The sequence below is a fragment of the Macaca nemestrina genome, chromosome 2 (genome assembly GCF_043159975.1).
Source record: "Macaca nemestrina isolate mMacNem1 chromosome 2, mMacNem.hap1, whole genome shotgun sequence".
Lineage (NCBI taxonomy): Eukaryota > Metazoa > Chordata > Mammalia > Primates > Cercopithecidae > Macaca > Macaca nemestrina.
In genome coordinates, this window is record NC_092126.1 from 43,247,633 (window position 1) to 43,257,643 (window position 10,011).

Consider the following 10,011-nt stretch of genomic DNA (forward strand, 5'->3'; position numbering starts at 1 on the left):
AAAGAGCACAAATAGACAATCTAAGGTTACACCTCAAGGAACTAGAGAAACAAGAACAAATCAAACCCAAACCCAGCAGAAGAAAGGAAATAACACAGATCAGAGCAGAACTAAATGAAATTGAAACAAAAAAATTACAAAAGATAAATAAAACAAAAAGCTGGTGCTTGGAAAAGATAAATAAAATTGATGGGCCATTAGCAAGATTAACCAAGAAAAGAAGAGAGAAACTCCAAATAAGCTCAATAAGAAATGAAACAGGAGATATTACAACTGACACTACTGAAGTACAAAAAATCATTCAACGTTACTATGAACACCTTTACAGACATAAACTAGAAAACCTAAAGGAGATGGATAAATTCCTGGAAAGATACAACCCTCTTAGCTTAAATCAGGAAGAATTAGAAACTCTGAACAGACCAATAACAAGCAGGGAGATTGAAATGGTAATTTTAAAAATACCAACAAAAAAAGCCCAGAACCAGACAGACGCACAGCTGAATTCTATCAGACATTCAAAGAAGAATTGGCACAAATCCTATTGACACTATTCCATAAGATAAAGAGGGAATCCTCCCTAAATCATTCTATGAAGCCAGTATTATGCCAATACCAAAATCAGGAAAGGACTTAACCAAAAAAAAGAAAACTATAGGCCAATATCCCTGATGAACATAGATGCAAAGATCCTTAACAAAATACTAGCTAATGGAATCCAACAACATATCAAAAAGATAATCCACCATGATCAAATGGGTTCCATACCAGGGATGCAGAGATGGTTTAACATATGCAAGCTAATAAATGTAATATACTACATAAGCAGAATTAAAAACAAAAATCACATGAATATTGCAGTAAGTGCAGAAAAAGCATTCAACAAAATCCACCACCCTTTTATGATTAAAACTCAGCAAAATCAGCATATAAGGGACATATCTCATGTAATAAAAGCCATCTATGACAAACCCACAGCTAACATAATACCGAATGGGAAAAAGTTGAAAGCATTCCCTCTGGGAACTGGAATAGGACAAGGATGCCCACTCTCACCACTTCTATTCAACATAGTATTGGAAGTCCTAGCCAGAGCCATCAGACAAGAGAAAGGGCATCCAAATTGATAAAGAGGAAGTCAAACTGTCACTGTTTGCTGATGATATGATTGTATACCTAGAAACCCCAAAGACTCCTCCAAAAAGCTCCTAGAGCTGATTAAAAAAAAATTCAGTGAAGTTTTTGGCTACAAAATTAGCACGCACAAATTAGTAGCTCTCCTATACACAAACGGCGATCAGGTGGAGAATGAAATCAAGAACTCAACGCCTTTTATAATGGTTGCAAAAAATAAAACAAAATACTTAGGAATATATATAAACTAGGGGGTGAAAGCCCTCTACAAGGAAAACTACAAAACACTGCTGAAAGAAATCATAGATGACACAAACAAATGTAAACACATTCCATTCTCATGGATGGGTAGAATCAATATTGTGAAAATGACTATACTGCCAAAAGCAATCCACAAATTCAACACAATTCCCACCAAAATACCACCATCATTCTTCACAGAACTAGAAAAAAAATCCCAAAATTCATGTAGAACCAAAAAAGAGCCTGCATCATCAAAGCAAGACTAAGCAAAAAGAACAAATCTGGAGGCATCACATTACCCAACTTCAAACTATACTATAAGGCCAAAGTCACCAAAACAGAATGGTACTGGTATAAAAATAGGCACATAGACCAATGGAACAGAATGGAGAATGCAGAAACAAAGTCAAACACTTACAGCCAACTGATATTTGACAAAGCAAACAAAAACAAAGTGGGGAAAGAACACCTTATTCTACAAATGGTGCTGGGATAATTGGCAAGCCACATGTAGAAGAATGAAACTGGATCATCTCTCACCTTTTGCAAAAATCAACTCAAGATGGATCACAGACTTAAATCTAAGACATAAAACTATAAAAATTTTAGAAGATAACATCAGAAAAACCCTTCTAGACATTGGCTTAGGCAAGGATTTCATGACCAAGATCCCAAAAGCAAACACAATAAAAACAAACATAAATAGCTGGGACTTAATTAAACGAAAGAACTTTTGCATGGCAAAAGGAACCATCAGCAGAGTAACAGACAACTCACAGATGGGCAGAAAATCTTCACAATCTATACATCCAACAAAGGACTAATATCCAGAATCTACAATGAACTCAAATCAGCAAGAAAAAAAACAATATCATCAAAAAGTGGGCTAAGGACATGAATAGACAATTCTCAAAAGAAGATTTACAAACGACAAACAAACATATGATAAAACGCTCAATATCACTAATGATCAGGGAAATGCAAATCAAAACCACAGTGCAATACCACCTTAGTCTTGCAAGAATGGCCATAATAAAATAATAATAGATGTTGGCTTGGATGCAGTCAACAGGAAACACTTCTACATTGCTGGTGGGAATGTAAACTAGTACAATCACTATGGAAAACAGTGTGGAGATTCCTTAAAGAACTAAAAGTAGAACTACCATTTGATTTAGCAATCCCACTACTGGGTATCTACTCAGAGGAAAATAAGTCATTATACAAAAAAGATACTTGCATATGCATGTTTACAGCAGCACAATTCACAATTGCAAAAATGTGAAACCAACCAAAACGCCCATCAATCAATGAGTGGATAAAGAAACTATGGTGTATGTATGTGTGTGTGTGTGTGTGTGTGTGTGTGTGTGTATGATGAAACACCACTCAGTCATAAAAGGAATGAATTAATGGCATTACAGCAACCTGGATGAGATTGGAGAATATTATTCTAAGTGAAGTGACTCAGAAATGGAAAACCAAACATTGTATGTTCTCACTGATAAATGGGAGCTAAACTATGAGGATGCAAAGGCATAAAAATGACACAATGGACTTTGGGGACTCAGAGGAAAAAGGTGGGAAGGGGACAAGGGATAAAAGATTACAAATTGCATGCAGTGTATTCTTTTTGGGTGATGGGTGAACCAAAATCTCACAAATTACCACTAAAGAACATACTCATGTAACCAAACACCACCTGTTCCCCAATAACCTATGAAAATTAAATAAAATTAACAAAATATAAAAAAATAAACAAAATGGGCAAAAGATCTGAATAGACATTTCTCAAATGACATACAAATGGCAAACAGTATATGGAAAGGTGCTCAACATCGCTGATCATAAGAGAAATGCAAATGAAAAGCACAATGATATGTCATCTCACCTCAAGTAAAAATGCTTTTATTCAAGAGACAGACAATAACAAATGCTGACGAGGATGTGAAGAAAAGGGAACCCTTATACATTGTTGGCAGAAATGTAAATTAATACAACCACTATGAAGAACAGTTGAGAGATTCCTCAAAAAACTAAAAATAGAGCTACCATATAATCCAGCAATCCCACTGCTAGGTGTATACCCCAAAGGAAGGAAATCAGTGTATTTAAGAGATATCTCACTCTCATGTTTGTTGCAGCACTATTCACAATAGCTAAGATTTAGAAACAAACTAAGTGTCCATCAACAGATGAAGGGATATAGAAAATGAGGTACATATACAAAATGGAGTACTATTCAGCCATAAAAATAATGAGATCCCATCTTTTGCAACAATATGGATGGTACTGGAGGACAATATGTTAAGTGAAATTTGCCAAGCACAGAAAGACAAATTTCTCATTTTCTCACTTATTCAAAGGAGCTAAAAATTAAAAATAATTGACTCATGGAGAGAGAGAGTAGAAAGATGGTTGCCAGGGTCTGGGAGGGGTAGTGGAGTGGGGAGAAATGCGGATGATTAATGGACACAAAAATATAGATAGGTACAATGAATAATATCTACTCTTTGATAGCATAATAGGGTGACCACAGTCCATAATTTATTGTACATTTAAAAATAATTTTAAAAGTATGATTGGATTCCTTGCTTGTAACACAAAGAAAAGATAAATGCTTGAGGTGATGGATACTCCACTTATCCTATTATTACTATGCACTGTAAGCCTCTATCAAAATATCTCATGTACCCCATGAATATATACATCTATTACGTACCCACAAAAATTAAAGACAAAAAATAAATAAAAAGAAATAATGGAAGCCAGGGGGCAATGAAATGACATATGCAGAGTGCTGGAAAAAAAAAAAACAACTGTCAACCAATAATTTCATGTCCATCAAAACTTTCCTTCAAAAATGAAGGAAAATTAAGACATTTCAAAATAAGCAAAACCGGAATTTACTGTAAGCAGATCAACCATAAAAAAAATACTAAAGGGAATTCTTCAGGCTGATAATAAAGGATACCAAACAGTAACTTAAATCCAAATATTTAAAGAAAAATTAACACCAATCCTTCACAAACCCTTCAAAAAAATAAAAGGAAGAGAAACATTTGATAACTCATTTATGAGGTCAGCATTATCTTGATACCAAAGATATCACAAGAAAATAAAACTGCAGACCAATAACCTTTATGAATATAAATATAAAATTTCTCAACAGACTCAGTCCAAAAAATTCCTTAAGCTGATAACTTCAGCAAAGTCTCAGGATACAAAATCAATGGGCAAAAATCACAAGCATTCCTATATACCAATAATAGAAAAGCAGAGAGTTAACTCATGAGTTATCTCCCAATCACTATTGCTACAAAGAAAATAAAACACCTAGGAATACAACTTACAAGGGACGTGAAGGACCTCTTCAAGAGAACTACAAACCACTGCTCAAGGAAATAAGAGAGGACAAAAACAAATGAAAAAACATTCCATGCTCATGGATAGGAAGAATATTGTGAAAATGGCCATATCCCCAAAGTAATTTATAGATTCAATGCTATCCCCATCAAGCTACCATTGACTTTCTTCACACAACTAGAAAAAAATGAACTACTTTAAATTTCATGTGGAACCAAAACAAGAGCCCATATAGTAAAGACAATCCTAAGCAAAAATAACAAATCTGGAGGCATCACACTACCTGACTTCAAGCTATACTACAAGGCTACAGAAACCAAAACAGCATGGTACTGGTAGTAAAACAGATATATAGACCAAAGGAACAGAACAGAGACCTCAGAAATAACACCACACATCTACAACCACCTGATCTTCAACAAATCTGACAAAAACAAGCAATGGGGAAAAGATTCCCTATTTAACAAATGATGCTGGGAAAATTGGCTTGCCATATGTGGGAAACAGAAACTGGACCCCTTCCGTACACCTTATACAAAAATTAACATGAGATGGACTAAAGACTTAAACATAAAACCTAAAACCATAAAAACCCTAGAAGAAAACCTAGGTAGTACCATTCAGGACATAGGCATAGGCAAAGACTCATGACTAAACCACCAAAAGCAATTGCAAGAGAAGCCAAAATTGACAAATGGGATCTAATTAAACTAAAGAGTTTCTGCTCAGCAAAAGAAACGATCATCAGAGTGAAAAGGCAATCTACAGAATGGGAACTACAAGGAACTTAAATAAATTTACAAGAAGAAAACAACCCCATCAAAAAGGAGGCAAAGGATATGAACAGACACTCCCCAAAAGGAGACTTTTATGTGGCCAACAAACATATGAAAAAAAGGTCATTATCACTGGTCATTAGAGAAATGTAAATCAAGACCATAATGAGATACCATCTCATACCAGTTAGAATGGTGATCCTTAAAAAGTCTGGAAACAACAGATCCTGGTGAGGATATAGAGAAATAGGAGCACTTTTACACTGTTGGTAGGAGTGTAAATTACTTCAACCACTGTGGAAGACAGTGTGGCAATTCCTCAAGGATCTAGAATCAGAAATAGCATTTGACCCAGCAATCCCGTTATTAGGTATATACCCAAAGGATTATAAATCATTCTACTATAAAATCACATGCACACATATGTTTATTGCAGCACTATTTACAATAGCAAAGATTTGGAGCCAACCCAAATGCCCATCAATGACAGACTGCATAAAGAAAATGTGGCACATATACAACATGAAATGGTATGCAGCCATTAAAAAGAAGGAGTTCATGTGCTTTGCAGGGACATGGATGAACCTGGGAAGCCACCATCCTCAGTAAACTAACACAGGAACGGAAAACCAAATACCGCATGTTCTCACTCATAAGTGGGAGTTGAACACAGGGAAGAGAACATCACACCCCAGAGCCTATAGTGGGGTGAGGGGAAAGGGGAAGGAGAGCATTAGGACAAATACCTAATGCATACAGGGCTTAAAACCTAGATGATGGGTTGATAGGTGCAGCAAACCACCATGGCACTTACCTATGTAACAAACCTGCACATTCAGCACATGTATCCCAGAACTTAAAGTAAAATTTTGTTTAAAAAAAAGAGAAACCAATTTTTCTACAAATTAATTTGAGTGCCATTTTGTTCCTACCAGGAGCTTGATGGGAATCAGAGGTTCCTGTATATTTATAAACCGTATATTTACTTTAGAATAATAAATCATATTGTATTAGTCTGTTAAAAAATTTCTCAACAGAATACTAGCAATCCAAATCCAACAAAATATAAAATTACATCATTATGAAATGGGATTTATGTCAGGAACAGAAAACTGACCCAACATATGAAAATCAAATAATTAATTTGATTATTAAATTGACTCAACATATTAAAATCAAATAATATACCTGAATCTGATAAAAGGACATCTATAAATAACCGACAGCAAATGCCATAGTTAGTGTTGAAAAACTAAAATTGTTTCTTAAGATTAGGAACAACACAAGGATGTCCACTCTTGCCAATTCTGTTCAACATTTTACTTGAAGATCTAATCAGGGAAATCAGGCAAGGAAAATAAAAAAGGGCCATCTAAATTAGAAAGGAAAAACTGAAAATATCTTTATGCACAGATAACACAAAGTTATATATATAAACCCTTTAAAATAAATTTTAAAAATAGAGCTAATAGTAATTTCAGCAAGGTTGCAAGATACACATAGAAGTCAATATAAATGGCCCTATTAAAAATCAGTTGTATTTCTACACTAACAATGAACAATCCAAATATAAAGAAAATCAATTTTATTTACAGTAGCATCAAAAGAATACTTAGGAATAAATTTAACCATATAAGAGCAAGACCTGTACAATGGAAACTACAAAATATTGTTAAAAGAAATTAAAGATGACCTAAATAAATAATAAAATATTCTATGTTCATGGATCAGGAAACTTAATATGGCAATTCTCCCCAAATTTATCCACAGACTTAATGCAATAGCTATCAAAATTCTAGTGAACTTTTGCACAAAAAATAGTAGTGCTGATCCTAAAATTTATATGAAAATATAAGGTAATGTTAAAAGAGAAACAAAAGAGAAACTTTCCAATTTCAAAACATACTAAAGAGCTGCAATAATCAAGACGGTGTGACTAGCACAAGGATAGACATATAGATCAAAGGAATAGAATTCAGAGTCCAGTAATAAATCATACATGTATGGTGAGTTGATTTTCAACAAGGGTTTTAAGACTACTCAATGGGAAACAATAGTCTTTTCAACAAATGTTGCTATGGCAATTGGATATTCACATGCAACAGAATGAAACTGGGCCCCTAACTCCCACCAAATACAAAAGCAATTCAAAATAATTCAAATACCTCAGTGTAAGACCTCAAACTATAAAGCTATTATAGGATTACATAGGTGTAAATCTTCATGGCCTTGGATTAGGCAGTGGTTTCTTAAATGACACCAAATGGGCAAGCTACAAAAAAATATAGAGATAAATTTGACTTCATCGAAATTAAAATCTTTTGTGCTTCAAAGGACACCATTTAAAAATGTAAAGACAACCACAGAATGGAGAAAATAGATGCAAATCATACCTGGTTAGGGTCTAGTATCTAGCTAATACAAAGAGCTCTGACAACTCAACAATGAAAGGATATTAACTCCATTTTAGAATGGGCAAAAGATTTAAAGAGACATTTCTCTAAAGAAGGCATACAAATGGCCTATAAGGACATGAAAAGATTCTCAACATCACTAGCCATCAGGGAAATCCAAATGTAAATCACAATGAGATCCCACTTTATAAGTACTATAATAGCTATAATCAGAAGAAAAAAAAAAGACAAGAAGTTTGGGAAAAGATGTGGAGAAATGGTAATTCTCATACATTGCTGGTGGGAATGTAAAATTGTGCAGTCACTTTGAAAACAGCTTGGCATTTCCTCAAAAAGTTAAACATAGGGTTACCATAGGATTCCACACCTAGGAACCTACCCAAAAGAACTGGAAACATATTTCTACAAAAATGTATACAGAAATGCTCACAGAAACATTCAAACATTTAACAGCTAAACAGTGAAAACAATCTAAATGTCCATTAACCGACAATGAATACAATGTGGTATATCCACACGAAATTATTCAGCCATAAAAAACTAAATACTGATACATGCTATAACACGGATAAACCTTGAAAACATTATGCTAAATTAAAGCCAGACACAAAAGCCACATGTTATATGATAGCATTTATATGAAATTTCCAGAATAGACAAATCCATAAATACAGAAAAGTAGAGTATTTGCTAAGGGCTGGGGGAAAGGAGAAACATGGAGACACTGCTAATGAGTGTTTTACGGGGGTGATGAAAAGATTTTGGAATTAGATAATGGTGAGAGTTGCACAATTTTATGAATATACTGAAAACCATTTATGTGTTTACTCTAAAATGGTGAATTTAATGGTGAGCGAATTACATATTAATAAGTTTTTAATAAGACCTTACAGAAGGCAATCGTGAAAATGTATCATAAATCTGGGAATGAAACTCTAACCTGTGTGCCTGGAGAACGGAGAGAGATATTGATAAAACTGAGTTTTGGCAAACATGTGGGGAAAAGGTGTTTCACTGTTTTGAATGTCTTATATTCCTTGCTGGTATTAACTGGCACATTTGAGTAAGAAACTGAGCGTTTTGCATTAAAAAAAGACAGATAAAGCACATACCCTATGATCCAGGATTTTCACTTGTAGAAATCTAGTATCGATGTGTGGCTGGCATAGTTGGCACTCAGTGATTTTCTCTCCTATTATAAAGGTGATAACCATAGGGAGAGATAATAAATTATGCAGTAAATTCCTGCAGCCAAACTCAGCTCTCACTTCTGCTTTTTATAAAAATAAGACAGTATTCATACTCTAATGTACCATGACCATGAAATTTCTGTTCTTTTAATCTTTGCAAGTTGCATAAATGGGAAAGCGAAATTCTTCCCTAAAATATAGGGTCTTTTTTCTAGGGATACTGAGCGTATACTAGCAGAACAGTTAAAGATTTCACGTAGAGTTCCAGCCTCTTTTTGGAGTGGGAGTAGGATGGGAAAAGACAGAAAGCCTGAACCTCACCCAAACACCATGAAGCTACAAAAAAGCAAAGAAATATTCAGAGTGACTTATGTATAAAGCTTCATGAAAATGAGCAGTGACTATGCATTGATAAAAATCAATTACTACTGAAAGAAGTTCCTAAGTGAACCTGTATATATTTTTTCTTTAACTCTCTCTCTGAATGGTGATATCTCTTTAAACATGGCATTGGTAATATTTGTAAACACTGTCCTTCGTTCAAATAGAATTCTATCAATTCCGCTAACGTGGAAAAACATGTGAATCTACTTTTCTAATTAACCATACCCAAGTCTTTCAGTCTATGAAGACATAATCTGAAGTCCACTTGCCCAAATCGCAGGCAGAACACCAAACAAGGAGAAATAACTTCAGAAATCTACTCCATTATCCAAAAGGTGACAAATGACAACTAAACTTCCAGGATGCTCATTGCATCACCACTCCTCTACAGCTGGTTCCATAGAAGCATGGAGTGTCCACCAACATACCTGCTACCACCCACAAGGCCGCATCCTCCTACCCACCCAGCATGGTAGAGACACAGGGATTGTGACATAAGCAAAT

The 10,011-nt window shown here is 34.7% G+C and overlaps 1 long non-coding RNA gene across 14 annotated transcripts in view; it reads right to left on the reverse strand.

The window, feature by feature from the left end:
- The window catches only part of LOC105469972 (uncharacterized), a 98,177-nt gene extending 88,194 nt beyond the window's left edge, over window positions 1-9,983 (reverse strand). For 12 of the 14 annotated variants that reach the window (XR_011619760.1, XR_003015480.2, XR_011619748.1 and 9 more), the window contains exons 1-2: window positions 9,733-9,951; window positions 9,046-9,125 (exon numbers count right to left, since the gene is read on the reverse strand). This is a non-coding gene — a long non-coding RNA (uncharacterized lncRNA). Of the gene's footprint in view, window positions 1-9,045; window positions 9,126-9,732 lie in introns of all 14 variants that reach the window. The other 2 variants (XR_011619755.1, XR_011619757.1) reach the window with 2 other exon arrangements.
- Window positions 9,984-10,011: the final 28 nt, after the last annotated feature.